Source organism: Phascolarctos cinereus, unplaced genomic scaffold (assembly GCF_003287225.1).
Source record: "Phascolarctos cinereus isolate Bilbo 61053 unplaced genomic scaffold, phaCin_HiC Scaffold_2;HRSCAF=192, whole genome shotgun sequence".
Taxonomy (NCBI): Eukaryota; Metazoa; Chordata; class Mammalia; order Diprotodontia; family Phascolarctidae; genus Phascolarctos; species Phascolarctos cinereus.
Window position 1 is genome coordinate 413,619,965 of NW_027555625.1, and position 17,309 is coordinate 413,637,273.

General features: G+C 37.4%; 1 pseudogene; it reads right to left on the reverse strand.

Moving 5' to 3' along the window:
• Nucleotides 1–3,621: 3,621 nt before the first annotated feature.
• LOC110196079 (phosphatidylinositol 4,5-bisphosphate 3-kinase catalytic subunit beta isoform pseudogene) lies at nucleotides 3,622–6,734 on the reverse strand (annotated as a pseudogene).
• Between the last annotated feature and the right edge of the window lie 10,575 nt (nucleotides 6,735–17,309).

Here is a 17,309-nt window from a genome sequence, read left to right on the forward strand (position 1 = left end):
GGTGCAAGTATTGGCACGGTGAATGGAATGAAGTGAGCCCAAGTGAGTTGCTGTTCTGTGCTCTGCTTTTGTGGACCAGCATTATATATAGGCAGGAATCCACCTTGATTGTGAAATTAGCCTGTATGAATGCAGGATGCTGGAAACAAATTCCAAATGACTTCTGAATGACTTGCTCATGAAAAAGCCTGGAGCTAAGGGCCAGAAATGAAGGGGTATTCACCAGACTCCTAAGTCCTGTCACGTGTAATCTTATACTAGTCTGGTTTCCCAAACACATGAAATCAGTAGAGTTTCCTCATAGAGCAACAGATCATATTTATAGAGTGTATCATGATTTGTTAAGTCCTTCATGTAATTTACCTCATTTGATTGCTCACAATGCACTGGTGAGGTAGAAACTCTTTTATGGCCTTTGTACGGATGAGAAGGATGTGCTCAGAGTCTCAAAGTTTGTAGATGGTGGCACCAGGACTTGAAGTTTTTGAACTCAAAATTGAATGCTGGGATTCCTTACTATTCCATGCTACCTCTCAGGATGTAGGGGTCTCCCCACCGTTGAAAATGTTCTAGAAGAGGCCAGCTACTTTTTGAAAATGTGTTTAAGTGACATTCCTGCATGTGAGGAGAGATTGAGCTCTAGGCTTAATGATCACAGAGGGACAGAATTTAAAGGTTACTTAATGAGACAGTTTTGTAGGCCTAGCTGTTCTTATTGTAGATAAGAAAACTGATGTTCTGAGAAAGGAACTGTCAATGAATTAGTGGCAGACCTGCTTCTGAGATTACCTGTAAGAAGCTCATGAAAGCAGAGATATTCCAGGAATATGGGCAGATGGTTATCAATGAGGCCTTATGTGGTAGCATTAGAGCTATATATTATGGTAGGAAGGAGATCAAGGGAGCCAGGTGAGATCATGTTGTGATGGAGAAGTCTGGCTCGCTTACCTGGGTGGCTTTCTCTGTATTTGTGAACCCATTTTCTCTCATGTTCTATGAATCTCTGGGAAAGTCTAATGGGTTGGGTTGGGAGCTGTTGGAGGTCTTAAGCAAAGACAACATGAAAAGATTTGAGCGATGATGACCATCACAAGATCAATAGATGCTACTTCTTTGATAGTATGTTCTAAGTCCTTCCCCCTTAGTTACCTCTCTGGTTTACTGGCGCGAAGCCGAATTTGAAATGTTATGGAATTGTCATGAGTGAAAATCAACAAAAATAAAATGAGCCATGTTTTCCCTGAGCCACCTCCCATTTCATTAGCTAGTTTTGAACATGGTAATAAAGAGGGTCAAATGACTACCTCGATTAGGCCAAAAGACCCGTAAGAGGAATTTTAGCTCCTTTATATAAGCATTGAACAAAAACCAGAAAAATGTAGGTAAGGAAAATAATACAATTGTTTGTAGGGCTGGCAACATCATGGGAATGAGGACAACATGATTAGTTACATTAAGGAAATGGCAAACCACTCCAGTATCTTAGCCTGCCCTCCCTAAAAAAAAACACCAAATGGTGTCACAAAGAATTGGACATGATTGAAAAATGACTTAACAACATTACAAATGGTGCCATTTCTTGGTTTTTAATATTCTACTATTTTGAGGAAAGATCCATTAATTCCTATGCTTTCCAGTACTTTTAATATGAATATATATTGTATTTTGTCAAAATTTTTTCTGTATATGTAGAGGTAATAATCTCTACATTTTAATATTTATTATTAATATAACATATTGAGCTTAGAGATAGCTTTCTGTTGAACTATGTTTATTTTCCTGGTTTAAATCCATCCCAATCATACTGGATAATCTTATGGAAACTTCACATCTAAGATTTAATGGGTTTAGTGGTAAGATTCTAGAAAAAGGTGGCTGTTTATTTAAGGCCTCTGTTCTTAGACAAAACTGAAAACATAAGAAGTTGAACAGTACAAAGTGGCCCATTCTCATTCTGAAAGTCTTAGCTCCTTTTTAGGTGAATGAGGAGACTCAGATGAATTATTGCTTCCTACTAATTGCAATTCAATTTCAGGAAGTCAGTAGTCCTTGCCTATTCTATGAGAAAGAAACTGGATGCCTCATGTTCACTGGGGAAAGAAGAAATCACCTGTATGATAGGTCAGCACATAATTACAGAGGGTAAAGAACTCTAAGGGATCTTAGAATACAGATAAGTAGAGCAGGAAACAACCCCTTAAAGACCATTTTGTCCAACTCTCTTATTTTAGGGACAAGAAAACTGAGACCTTAGAGAAGGGAAATAACTTGCCTGTGGTCACCTAGGTCATTAATTGCAGAGCCAAGAATTTCACTCAGGAATTTTAATTCAAAATCAAGGCCTCAAAACTGTGGGTGAGGTAGGGGTATGTCTACCCCCAAGCATGTGAAGGCTTCTCTGTGATGGAATGGGTGACTGAGAAAAATTTTTTCCAAAAGCCATGAAGCAGGCTGTATGGAGTTCTCAGAACTTGGTCAAACATCAAAGACACCAACGTCAGCCACTGTATCCTGGGTATTACCAGTCGTCTTGACTTTTTCCTGTCACTGGACTTTGATGGCTCTGGAAGAGGGAGTGAGGCTCTGCCTCACTTAAAGCTAATTTGTGTGTAAGTCAAGACATCACTTGGCCTTTTTGAAAATAGATAAAAAAACAACATTACTTCAAGTGTGCCACTTTGATAGATGCCTGTGATTGTCTACAAAGAAAAGAAAATCTGCCTAAATTATTGCTGTTTCACTTCTTTTGGTCTCAGCTTCCTTCTCTGTAAAATAAAGACAATGATCTCTTCCTTTTCTCAGTCACAGGACTGGTGGAAAAAAATGAATGAGCAAAAGTTTATGAAGGTGATTTGTGAATAAAAAGTACCTCATGAATGTGAGCTCTTGTTACATAGATGCTTGGGTTTATCTGTGATTTCACTGTATGTGCATTCTATCTAATGGTATAGATTTCAGGGCCTCGATGTCTTATTTATTATGAACCTTGTCCAAGTCTTTTTAAAAATCCCTCTGAAAATCCTTGCTTTTCTTTTAGTTATATGGGAATAATGATATAGCTCTTGAGTTGTCTATATGTTATCATTTGCCACTTCTTAAGTGAAAAATCATTGTTGGTAATATGCGACAGCTTGCTGGCATCCATCCTTCCGTTGCTCCCTGGGTCACTTGATTTTCCCATATGAAAGAAAATCTAGTGTTGTGAACTTAGAAAAATCTTAGTCATAGAGTGGTGGAGGTAGAAGAGACCTTAGAAGTCTGGTTCCCTGCTTTTATGTGATAGATAAGGAAACTGAGACTCTGTGAAGTCAAATGATCTGACTCAAGTGACCAGGAAGTGTAGTCACAGTGTTATGACCCCTGGAGTCACCCAGAAAGTGGCCCAGTTGGGATGAATGCCTGGGGACGTGATTGGAGACAAGAGCTGTCTCTCCTTTTCCTTCTCCTTTGTTTTGTTCTTTTATGGTCCCTTCCTCTCCTTTTCCTACTCTCCCTTTACTTCTTATTTTCCTTCTCTTCCTTTTCTTCTCCCCATCTCTTAAGCAGAAATCTAAATTTCTGCTCAAATTGCTTTAGTGCTTATTTCTCACTCTTCCCCAAGGCCAAAGAGTCCTTAAGATACTATATATCCCTGACTGAGGTGAGCTCAGGAAGTCCTGCAGTCAACATCAGGGCAAACAGAGTGATGAAAAGATTCCATGCCTTTGTAACATCAGGTAAGCCTCTTCACAATACTTACAGTTAAACTTTTCTGTTTCCTGTTTTTCCTTGCTGAATGACACGAATGAGATCATATGTAAGAATGAAAGGCACTTATCCTCATTTAATGCCAAATTTAGACTTGAAGTTTCCAAGGATATATCCAAAATCGATGTGGAAGAGCTGTCCAGTCTTCCTGACCGTGATATTGTCACTGTGTCTATCACTGATCCCTAAGATGTAAGAAGTTACACAGTAGCCAACACAGGAGAGAGTGAGCTCTTCAATAGCTTGATCTAAGTCATCTCCAGAATTGTATTCTTTAAGCCAATTTAGAAGAGCATCTTTATTGAAGGCAGTTATAGCAGCAACATTACTACTATTTAGCTGGATATTGGCAATTGTTTCAGATGTGTACTAACAACTTTAATGAGGCCAGAACAGTCTCCTGTTGCTGAACAACCATATGGCAGCATTTGGAGATCCAGTCCAGCCTCTTTCCAAAATAAATCCATCAACCACAACATTTGGTGTATCAACGTATCTCATCGTAGATCATCCCCATTTTTGAAAATGACACCTACTGAATCTCCTTCAAATATCTTGTTGTATACTCTTCTCAGAGGCTTCATTTTAGAATTCATGTACCTGTGCTTCTCAACATAAAGTTCTGAGAGTATGATACAAGGATTCAAAGGTGACTGAAGATCAGAAAGGGCTTCTTGGTAAGTATTTTGTTTAAGCATATGTGCATTGCCTCACTTTCTTTTGCTTTGTTTAACTTTACTGCATTCAATTTTATAGAACTATTTAAGGTCTTCATCTTATTAAGAGCTTCAATCTGTTTAGAAAACACTTTCATGTACCCCACACTTCCTTGACAGTAAGCCTCAAGCATTACATCAAATTGCACTGAGAAGGCAGGAATATACACCTCTGACCCAAGATGCCAAAATAGAAACTGCCCTGTCCTCCTATTAGCAAGTGCTCTGTTTAACGTGAATTTTGATAGGGCACAATCAAGAAAAGATTCGTATTTCAAAACTTTTACAAGTTGTGGAAGATACTGAGATAGTTCTTCATCACTCATTTGTTTCAAGCCACTCACTGCATACTCTCTTACGTGCTGGTCTAGATAATTAAAATCTAATAATTCCAATGCTTCTCTATGAGGCAATTTAGGCCATATCTGAAGAAGATCCTGCAGCTGAGCAGCATCTTCAAATTTATTCCTTTTGACAGACAGCAGCAATTTTGGCAATGACTGTGGAAAATTTTCTCTACAGTCTTATCTTAAAGTCCAAATAAAATCCATTTCATTCTCACACAGTTGGGATAAGGGATCCCTCTCCACGATTTCTTTTAGCACAGCATGAAATTTTTTTCCACCTCGACTTGATATATTACCACTGTCACTACTTGCGATCTCAGCTGCCCTTTCAATAATCTTATCAAAGGGAGGGTAATAATAAGGCTGTTTTTTATTCTCAGGGAATTTAACCTGTAAAGCTGTTGCATTTTCAATATATGGATTTGTTTGAATAGTTCCCATTGGATTCAACATTTCTTCAAGTTCATCAGGAAATGATGACCAACTGTGCAATATGTCTCCAGTTTTCAATATGTCCTTTAAAGTCAAACACCATGGTATTTACCCATGCTACAGGATAGAGCACTTTTCCAGCTTTCCTGATGTCTGCTATTTGGAGGGATTAATAGTCCTTTTTGTTTCTACTTTATTCACAGCATAAATTGCAAAGCATAACTGAGCCATTCTTGGTAAGTCATAGATGTTAATATCAAATTCCAGTGGTTTACTCCAAACACGGTCATTTCTCCCAGATATCTCTGAGCTTGCAATCAGTTTACAAAGAAATTCAGTTTCATGACAAAGTCCAGGCCTGACATGAACTTTGATAGTTTCTTCTGTGTTCAGTTTAGTCCCCTTAACTACTATAACTTGGAAAGGTTGGGCATTCTCCCAAACATTAGAAATTAATTTTTTTTTGGTGGGAATGGGAGAAGAAAGTGGGATGAATTTCAATCTGTGGCAGCTTCTATGGCAATCATTGCCTGTTCGCTTGTCTTCTTAATATTGCAACATTCAACAAGAGTTGCAGATATACTGGAACTGAATTAATGGGTGATCACCAAACATGTATTCTGGTCTCCCAATGACTTGTAGCACATAGTCATAGGGATCATCTTCCTTTTCATGGATAGTCAACTATTTTTTGGATTGCCAGCTCATTTAGCTTGATGGAATTCAGGTTAGGAGATACTTGAAAACTAAATACATCCTGTTAATTTTCAAAATGGACAGCTACCACAAGATTTCCACCATAAAGTTTATCTTCCATGTTTTCAGGAATGGAAGGTTCTTGCTCTGGTGGGTAAGTGTGCTTTATCCAATCCATCCAAGACAATCCCACAAAGGACTGAATCTTTTCTTCACTGAACTGGCACATTTTGCTTGGGAACTCATTTACCTTGGTATCTTTCAGGGCATCAAACTCGTGGAGACCTTTTCCTATAAGAACTCCAATTTTGGGGTCTAATTTTTCCCCGGGGTCACAATATCTTGTCACTACTTTAAGAATTGGAAGAAAAGATCTGACATCACAGAGTCTTCCTGTTTCATTTTCAAGCTCTTCATAAGCAGAGGTTTGGTTCACACATGCAAACATATGAGTCAGTTTTCATAAGAAGTTAAATATAGGGTAGTTGTGAGCTTGCTTCCATAGCACTGAAGAAAGATAGCCCTGATTTCAGATTTTGAGGATCATAGGCAAAGTTTACTTTAAACATTAAAATAAAATTCTGTGCTTTACTGATGGCTTCCTCAGATTTTGAAGATTTGCCCCAGAGCTTAGTAGCAGCAGCGGCCACGGGCCAGGAGCTCTCGCACCCCTATCCCGTCCCAGGGCAGAGCAGTCCCTGAGCCCCAGCAGCAGCCACATGCTAGGACAGCCGCCCGGCAACCATAACTGCCATATCCAGGGCCTCTGCAGTGGCACCCATGGACGCGTGTGCATCCCCTCATCATTTCTTATAGTACAATAGTATTCCATCATAATCACATACCACAAGTTGTCCAGCCATTCCCCAAATGATTGGTGTTTCCTCAATTTCTAATTCTTTACCCGCAGAAAAGAGCTGCTACAAATGTTTTTGTACGTATAAGTCCTTTTCCTTTTTGTTTTTTTATCTCTTTTGGGATACAGACCTAGTAGTGATATTGCTAGGTCAAAGGTTTTATAGCCCTTTGGGCATAGTTTGGGCATACTTACAAAATGCTCTACAGGATGAGTCAGTTCAAAACTCCACCAACAGTGCATTAAAGTCTCATTTTTCCCACAACTCCTCCAACATTTGTCATTTACCTTTTAGATCCTATTAACCAATTAAATAGGTATGAATTAGTACCTCAGAATTGTTTTAATTTGCATTCCTCCAATCAATAATGCATTAGAGTATTTTTTCATATGGCTATAGATAGCTTTGATTACTTCATCTGAAAACTAATTTTTTTTTTATCATTTATCAGTTGGGGAATGGGTCTTATTTTTATAAATTTGACTCAGTTCTCTAGATGTGTTTGAGAAATGAGGCCTTTATCAGAAAAAGGCCTTTCAAAATTTATTTCACAGTTACTATTGCTAACTGTATTTCCCTCTATCCTATCCTCCCCATTTGTTCTATTCTCTCTCTCCTCTCATCTTACCCCTCCTCAAAAATGTTTTGCTTCTGACTACTCCCTCTCCCAATCTGCCTTCCATCACCCCCTCCCCCTTCTCTTAAACTCTTCCCCTCCTACTTATCTGTAAGATAAATAAGATAGATTTCTATACTCGATTGAGTATGTATGTTATTCTCTCTTTGAGCTAATTCTGATGAGAGTATCTCACTCACTCATTCTCCCTCACCTCCTCTCTCTTCCCCTCCATTGTAAAAACTTTTTGTTGTCTCTTTTATGTGAGATAATTTACCCTATTCTACCTCTCCCTTTCTCTTTCTCCCAGCACATTCCTCTCACACCTTAATTTTATTTATTACATATCATTCCTTCATATTCAATTCATATCTGTGCCCTCTGTCTATATATACTTCTAACTAATAATGAGAAACATCTTAGAGTTATAAATATTTTCCCATGTAGGAATGTAAACAATTTGAACTTATTAGGTCCCTTATGATTTCCCTTTCCTGTTTACCTTTTTATGCTTCTCTTGAGTCTTGTGTTTGAAGACTGAATTTTCCGTCCAGCTGTGTTTTTTTGATCAGGAATGATTGAAAGTCCCCCATTTCATTGAATAGCCATCTTTTTCCCTGAAAGATTATGCTCAATTTTGCTGATTAGTTGATTCTTAGTTGTAATCCAAGCCCCTTTGCTTTCCAGAATATCATATTCCAAGCCCTCCAATCCTTTAATATAGAAGCTGCTAAATCTTGTATAATCCTGTGGTCCCATGACATTGAAATTGTTTCTTTCTGGCTTCTTGCAGTGTTTTCTCCTTGATGTGATAATTATGGAATTTGGCTAAAATATTCCTTGGAATTTTCATTTTAGAATCTCTTTCAGGAGGTGATCAGTGGATTCTTTCAATGACTATTTTGCTCTCTGGTTTTAGGATGTCAGGGCAGTTTTCCTTGATAATTTCTTGAATGATACTGTCCAGGCTCTTTTTGTTTTGATCATGGCTTTCAGGCAGTCTGATAATTCTTAAATTACCTCTCCTAGATCTATATTCCAGGTCAGTTGTTTTTCCAGTGAGATATTTTGCATTTTCTTCTATTTTTTCATTCTTTTGGTTTTGACTGATTATTGATGTCTCTCAGAGTCATCAAGCTTCCACTTGCCTAATTCTAGTTTTTAAGGAATTTTCTTCACTTAGCTTTTGTACATCCTTTTCCATTTGGCCAATTCTGCTTTTTAAGAAGTTGCTTTCTTCAGTCAATTTTTGTCCTTCCTTTTCCAAGCTGTTTTATTTTGCTTATATAACTCTCATTTCTTTTTCCATTTTTTTTTTAAAAACCTTTTTTATTTGACTTTTAAAATCCTTCCCGAGCTCTTCCAAGAAGGCTTTTTGGACTTGAGACAAATTCGTATTCCTCTTTGAGGTTTCAGATGTGGGTATACTGACAATATTGTCCTCTTCTGAGTTTGTGTTTTGATCTTCCCTGTCACCATAATAAGTTTCTATGATCAATGTTTGGTTTTGCTTCTTGCTCATCTTTTTTTTTTTTTTGGCCTATTTCCTGGCTTTTAAAGTTGAGCTCTCCTGCTGGATCATGGGGGACACTCTCCCAACCTTCTTGTGCTGGTGCCAGCGTCCTGGTCACTGGCTTTGTGTGTTGGGGCCTCTGTGTTGGGCAGCTGGAGGCTGTAGGGGTCTGGTGGCTTATGTGGTGAAAGCCTCAAATCTAGGCCTCACACCAATTGGGGAGTTTGGGGGATGTCCACCCTGAGCATGTGAAGACTTCCCTGTGGTGAAATGGACGGATGAGAAAAATTTGTTCCAAAGGCCATGAAGGTGGCTGGAATAGGCCCTCTGGAGTACTTAGAGCTTAGTCAGATGTCAAAGATGCCAAGGTTATTTACTGCATCCTGGGCCATCACCAGTTGTCCTAACTTTTTTGTTGCCTTTGGGCTTTGATGACTCTGGAAGAGAGAGTGAGACTGATGATATTGTGCAGCTCTGCCTCACTTAAATCCAATTCACAGGCAAGTCAAAACTTCACCCCATGATGTCATTTGTCCTCTTCAGAAACAAAGTATAGCAGTATTCCTTTAACTGTGCCACTTTGATTAGGGGCATGTGATTGTCTAAAAAACACCTGCTTAAATTATTGTTATTTCATCCCTCTTTGCTTTAGCTTCCTTTTCTATAAAATGAAGACAATAATCCCTTCCTTTCCTCAGTCACAGGATTGTTGGGGGAAAAAAAAGAATGAGAGAAAGTACCACATGAATGTGAGCCATTGTTATATAGATTCTTAGCTTCATCTGTGTTTTTATTCTATGTGCACTTTACCCAGCGGTATATATTTCATGCCCTTCATGTCTTCTCATTTTGTTGTGAACTTTTCCCAAGACCTTTTAAAAGTACTGATGCTGAGTGAAGTGAGCAGAGCCAGGAGAATATTGTACACAGTAACAGCCACACTGTATGATGACTAACTTTGATAGACTTAGCTCTTCTCAGCACTGCAAGGATCTAAGACAACTACAAAAGACTCATGACAGAAAATGCTGTGCACATCCAGAGAAAGAGCTATGGAGTCTGAATGCAGATGGAAGCATACTGTTTGCTCTCTCTTTTTTTTTTTTCTTCTTTCTCATGATTCCTGTCATTGGATCTGATTCTTCTATACAACATGGCTAATGTGAAAATATGCTTAATATGAAAAGTACACGTAAAGCCTGAAAAGAAGAAAATTAGTAGTGCAATCAGAAAAAAAGATAAACCTTTGAGTCTTTTTTTCTTCTTTTCTTTTATTATCACAAGGTTAATAATACAGCTTTTGGGCTGTCTATTTGCCATTCCTTGTTCTCACTACATGACAGTCCAGCCTCTTTTGTGATCATACGTGGTCTTGATGATCATTTTTGTGACACTTACTAGGCAAAACCCATTGTTCATGATGTGCCACAGCTTGCTGCCACCCATATTTCTATTTCCTTCTGGGTCACCTGATCCTCTGCCCTACCTTTAAAAGAAAATTTAGTATCGTGAACTTAAAAATATAGTCACAGAATTATAGAGGGATCTTGGAGGTAGCTACTGTGTCACAGTACTGTGACTACACTTATTCTGTGACTTTGATCAAGTAATTTGATTTTACAGATCTCAATTTCCCAGTCTATGAAATGAGAAGACAGGGCTAGACCTTTAAGACCCTTTCTACCTCTACAATTCTATGACTATAGTTTTAAGTTCACAATACTGCTTATGCTGGAAGTCTGGTGCTCCCTTCTCACTTTATAAATTGGGAAATCAAGACCTGTAAAATGAAATTATTTGATCCAAGTCACAGAATAAGTATAGTCATAGTGCTGTGACACATGAGTTACTTGAGAAGTAGCCAAATCCCTGATTCTTTCCAGAAGAAAGTTATCTCCTTCTTTTACCCTCCTGTAGCATTTTGGCTATACCTCTCTTGTGGTCTTGCTCATATCCTACCTTTTCTTCAAATTCTATGTGTCCATGTGCCTCCCTTACCCTCTCCTTTGCTTTTTTTGTATTTCCTTTCTCTCCTTTTCCTCTCCTTCCTTTGCTTCTTATTATTCCTTTCTTCCTCCATATTTCTGTCCTTTACCTTCCTGGGATTTCATCCATTTTCCGGCCCTGTTTGATATGATATTGAAAGAATCCTGGACATGGATTTAGAAGACCTGGGTCCAGTTTCCTGGATTTGATGATCTTTACAGGTGTGACTCTGGGCATGTCTTCTTACCTCTGATCTTCAATATCCTTTCCTATAAAATGGTGATAACACTATTCCTAGTACCTCCTCATCAGGCTATAGTAATAAGAATGCTTTGGAATCCTTAAAGTACTACATAATGCAAGCTAGTGATTTTAAAAAAATAATTGCTATAATATTGTGATTGATCCATGATCTCATGTTTGTTAATCACCTTTCGTTGATGTAGCTCAGACCTTTTCCATTGGGTGACTTCCTATTCTTGCTGTTTGCAAAGCACCCAGAGATGATTGCCCACCTTGTTGTGGTTCCCTTAATGTTTTCAGGGTAACAGTGCAACACTTGGGGGGGGGGGCGATAGGCTATTTCTCCCTCTTGCTTCATGATTTACCCTCTTCCTTTTCTGGTCTTATTCTATTATGGTACTTTTTGAACCAAGGCCGTCACTGGTGATGCGCATCATCAATATTATTATTAATGACTATAGAGTTAGATGTATTTTTGAATAATAAAGAATAACTAAGGGTTTTTTTTGCCCATAATTTAATAGCAGCATTTTATTTCACACATTTTTTTCCAAGCACCTATTATGTGAGAAACCAGGTGTGAGATGTTATGGTATCATTCATTGTTTGTTTTTTGTTCTCAAAGAGGACCGTGATATCAGGAAGGTGATGTCATGACTTGCAGATGGATTGAATTTAAGTGAAGCAGAGCTGTGGAAAGTCACTACCCTCACTTTCTCCTCCACAGCCATTTGGGTCCAGTGGTGAGATATAGATGCACAATTGGAAATAACCTCTTGTTATGGAATACTGAGAGATGAATAGTATAGTCTTTCTGTCCTTGGGGAACTCACAGTATAGATGGGGGTGGGAATCCATGGATACACATAAACTAGGGCAGAGTATGACAAAATCCTGACAGAGATACAAATCACTGTAAGAGTTTAGAAAACAAAGGCATAGATAACATTGATTAGAAGGATCAAGCTCCCTAGAATAGGAAGAATGTGATACCATGGACTGAGAAAGAAACTGGACCAGGAATAAGGATTCCAATTGGCTCTGACATTGAATTTCAGAATGACCTTGGACAACTTAATCTACCTTTTCATGCCTCAGCTTCCTCGTCTGTAAAGTGAGGGGGTTGTACCAGGTATTATATGAAGTCCCTTCCAATTCTAGCATTCTGTGAGCTGGGCTTGATCAGTGTGATAATCAGGCTGTTGTGGTCTAATGGAAAGAGCAGTGGATTTGAAATCAATAAGCCTGGATTTGAATACAGCTCAAAGAATAGAGCTTCCCTAAGTGTTACTGGGATGCAGCAAGGTCTATTAAAAAGAGTACTAGATTTGGATTCAGAGGCTATCTGTCCTCAAGGCCTGGAATACTCTGTTCCCTTAACCTCTTACAACTCTTCACCCCTTCAAGGTTTAGTTCAAATGTCAACCCCTACAAGTTGCTTTTTCTTAATACCCACAGAGTGTGGTCCTTTCCTACGAGTTACTTTTTTCTTTTTTTATTTATGTAGAAGTTTTCCCCGCCCAATATTATGTACGCTTCTTGAAGTAGGGATTGTTTTACTTTAGTATTTCTAGTGCATACCATAGTGCTGGGCATAAAGTAGGTACTCAATGAATTCTGGTGGAATTGAAACAAAAAAATAGGCTCAAATCTAGACTGTGCCACTTATAACCTATGTGGTTTTAGAAAAGTCACTTCATCTTTCTGGGGCTCTTTTTCCTCATCTGTAAAATGAGGGAATTTGATATCTTGACCTCTAAGGTCCCTTCCAGCTCTAAATCTATGATCTTATTCTTATGTAAATAAATATTATTCTTAGGTATAGAAGCAGGAAAGCTGAGGATTTTTTTTTTTGGCAGAGGTGTGAGGATGGAACAGGGCAGTGGAGGGGTGAGGAAAGGGCCTAGAGTATGTAACATTCTGAACTCCTTTGTCTAGCATTTTTAGTATCTTGAATGGGTACCAATGTCTAGTACATAAGCACTGAAGCAGTTTGAAAGAATTCATGAGACTTCCTTACTAAGAATAAGCACACCTCTGGAGGTGTCAGCACACTGACCATTTCAGTTGAGGCTGAACCAGAAAGTATTTGGCTGGGTCATTTTCTCTACCCATGCTTGTGCATGTTCCAAGGTAGTCATTTCTGGGGACAGTTTCCCAGAAGATAAACCAGGGAACAAAAATTTTAACAACTCCTCCCATGATGCCAATCATAGAACCTGTCTAGTTGGCTAAGTCTACCTGTTGTCAGAGTGATGAGTAATTCTGAAAAGATAAAGAAACTCATTTCCTTGAGTTGTGAAATGGGCCAGTCTTAAGTGATGTTTTGAGCAAGGCCTTGAGACCTTGCTGTTCTGTGGAAAGCCCCAAATTCTGCTCAGAGGAAACAACCTGCTCACTTGCATAGCAGAGTGAAAAGCTTGGTGAAATAGAACATTTAATTGTGAGTCAATGGAGGAAAAGATGCGGGTGGTGATGGAGGGCAAGGCTTGGATCTTACTCTCCTTGGAATTGGCTTGAAGAAGGAATAATACACACTCAGTTGTGTATGGAAGTCTATCTTACTCTACAGGGAATAGGAGGGGAATGGGATAAGATAAGGCAAGGGGCTGATAGAAAGGAGGATGGATTGATGGTGGTAGTGACCAGAAGCAAAACAGACTTTCGAGGAGAAACAGGGTAAAAAGAGAGAGAGAGAGAAGGATAAATATGGAAAAATAGGATGGAGGGAAATACACAGTTAATAATCCTAACTGTGAATATGAATAGGATGAACTCATCATAAAAGGGAAGTGGATAGTAGAATGGATTAAAAACCTGAATCTAACAATATGTTGTTTACAGGAAACCCACTTGAAACAGAAAGACACACAGAGTAAAAATAAGGGCTGGAGCAGAATCTATTATGCTTCAGCTTAGATTGAAAAAAAAAGCAGGGGTAACAATCATGATCTCAGGCAGAGCAAAAGTAAAAATGGTCCTAATTAAAGGAGATAGCCAGAGAAACTTCATTTGCAAAAGGTATCATAGACAATGAAGTATTATCAATATTAAACACATATAAACTAGATTCTTAAAGCAAAAGTTAAATTAATTGCAGGAGGAAATAGACAGTAAAACTATACTAATGGGGGACATCAGCCTTCCTTTCTCAGAAACAGATAAATCTAGCCCAAAATTATATATATATATATAGATCTATAGATATATCTATATATATAATATATAGATATATCTATAGATCTATATATATATATAATTATATAAAAATAATAAAAAAAGAAGTTAAAGAATTGAAAAGAAATTTTGAAAAGTTAGATATGATAGACCTCTGGAGAAAATTGAACAGAATAGAAAGGAGTATACTTTTTCCTCAGCTGCACATGACACCCTCACAAAAACTGACCATGTGTTGGGGCATAAAAACCTCACATTCAAAAGCAGAAAAGCAGAAATATTTAATATATCTTTCCCAGACCATAATGCAACAGAAATCACATTCAATAAAAGTCCATGGAAACATGGATTAAAATTAATTGGAAACAAAATAACTTAATCCTAAATAATGAGTAAGTCAAAGAACAAATCATAGAAATAACAAATAATTTTATTAAGGAGAATGACAACAACATGACAACATACCAGAATTTATGGAATATAGCAAAAGCAATAATCAGAAAAAATATATCTTTAAATACTTAAATCAATAAAAAGAGAAAGAGCAGATCAATGAATGGATCATGTAAATTTAAAAAAAACTAGAAAAAGAACAAATAGAAAATTCCCAATTAAAGATCAAATTAGAAATCCTAAAAATCAAAGCAGAGATTAATAAAATTGAAAGTAAGAAAACTATTGAACTAATAAATAAAACTAGGAGCTGGTTTTATGAAAAACAACAACAACAACAAAATAGATAAACCATCAGGTAATTTGATAAAAAAAAAAAAAGAAGAAAACCAAATTACCAGTATCAGAAATGGAAAGAGTAAATTGACCACCAATGAAGATGAAATTAAAGCAATTATTAGAAGCAATTTTCCCCAATTACATGCCAATAAATCTAATAATCTAAGTGAAATGGGTGAATATATATAAAAAAATATAAATTATCTATATAACAGAAGAGGAAATAGTATACTCAAATAACCCTATCTTCAAAAAAGATATCGAGCCCCCTTAAAAGAAATCCCTACAACCACACCAGATGGATTCACAAGTAAATTCCACCAAACATTTACTTCTGACCACTACATAATCCACACTCCCTTCTATCAGCACCACTCTCCTTCTATAATCCCCTTCCTTTCCCATTTCCCTGCATGATGAGATAGATTTCTATACCCAACTGAGTGTGTATATTATTCCCTCTTTGAGAAAATGCTGGTGATAGTAAAGTTCAAGTACTGCCCACCATCCCTCCCCCCTTCTACTCAATTGTAAAAGGTCTTCCTTTTGCATCTCTTTTATGTGAGATAATTTGAGGCATTATTTTAAGAGGCATTTGGAGGGAAATTTGGAAAGCTCACCTGAATGCCTTTCTACTCTGCTATCTTAGCTCTACCTTCCTACCAAACATTTAAAGAGTAATTAATTTCAGTGCTATATAAACTATTTGGAAAAATAGTCTAGGAAAGAGTTCTACCAAAATCTTTTTATGACACAAATATTGTGCTGATACTAAATCAGGAAGAGTAAAACAGAGAAGCTACAGATTAATTTCCCTAATGAATATTGATGCAAATTTTAAAAATAAAATACTAGTAAGGAGATTATAGAAATATATTATAAAGATTATGACCATGAGGGATTAATACTAGGAATATAGGTCTTGTTCAGCATGAGGAAAACTATCAGCATTTCAAATCAACATGAAAAAACAACAAAAACCAAATGATTATCTTAATAGATAGAGAAAAGCTTTTGAAAAAATACAACACTCATTCCCATGAAAAACACTAGAAACTACAGGAATAAATGGAGCCATCCTTAAAATGACAAGCCATGTCTATCCAAAACCAGCAGCAAGCATTATATGTAATGGGGATAGGCTAGAAGCTTTTCCAATAAAATCAGGGGTGAAGCAAGAATGCCCATTATCACCACTACTATTCAATATTGTTATTAGAAATACTAACTGTAGCAATAAGACAAGAAAAAGAAATTCAGGGAATTAGAACAGGTAATGAGGAAACATACCATCACGCTGCAGATGATATGATGATACACTTAGAGAATCCTGAAGAATCAACTAAAATACCAGTTGAAACAACTTATAACTTCAGCAAAGTTGTAAGATATAAAATAAACCCACAGAATTCTCCAGTATTTCTATATGTTATCCATGAAGTATAGCAGGAAGAGATAGAAAGTGGAATTCCATTTAAAATAGCTGCTGACAGTATAAAATACTTGAGTCTAACCTGCCAAGACAAACTTAGGAAGTAACACAATTACAAAACCATTTTCATGCAAATAAGAACAGATATAAACAATTGGAGAAATATTAATTTCCCATAAATAGGCTGAGCCAATAAAAGACAAATGACAATTCTACCTAAATTAATTTACATATTCAGTGTTGTACCAATCAGATTGCCAAAAAACTATTTTCTAGAGCTAGACAAATAATAGCAAAATTCATCTGGAAGAACAAAAGGTCAGGATTGTCAGAGGAGTCAATGATGTCACTCTCTTTTTCTGTTGCTCTTTTTTGCTACTCTTATCTGCTGTGTCAAGAGGGCAAAGATCACAGTTCACCCATAGTGTGCATGGATGTCTTTAAATGAACTTACTAGACAAGAAAGACTTTTCTTCCCCTGTTTTCTCTTTTACCTTCCTGAGATATGGGTCTGGGGATCTTTGTTCTGTTCTGTGTTGTTAATTTTTCTCAGTTTCAGGTGACAGAGGTGATGTCCATAGGATCCCAAATGACAACCTTAGATCCAAGACTATAGGCAGGATGGAGCAGCCAGCCAAAAATGGAAGCCATGAGAAGTCAAGGTGCCTAGGATTTGAGTCTGAGGAGTGTTTGTGGAGTTGGAACTGGGGTTGTATTCCATAGGAATTGAACTAAGCTATGAATTCATTTCCTTTCTCCTGAGAGAATAAAGTGGTACAAAGTGGGAGAAGAGGAGGAGGAATATATCTATCACA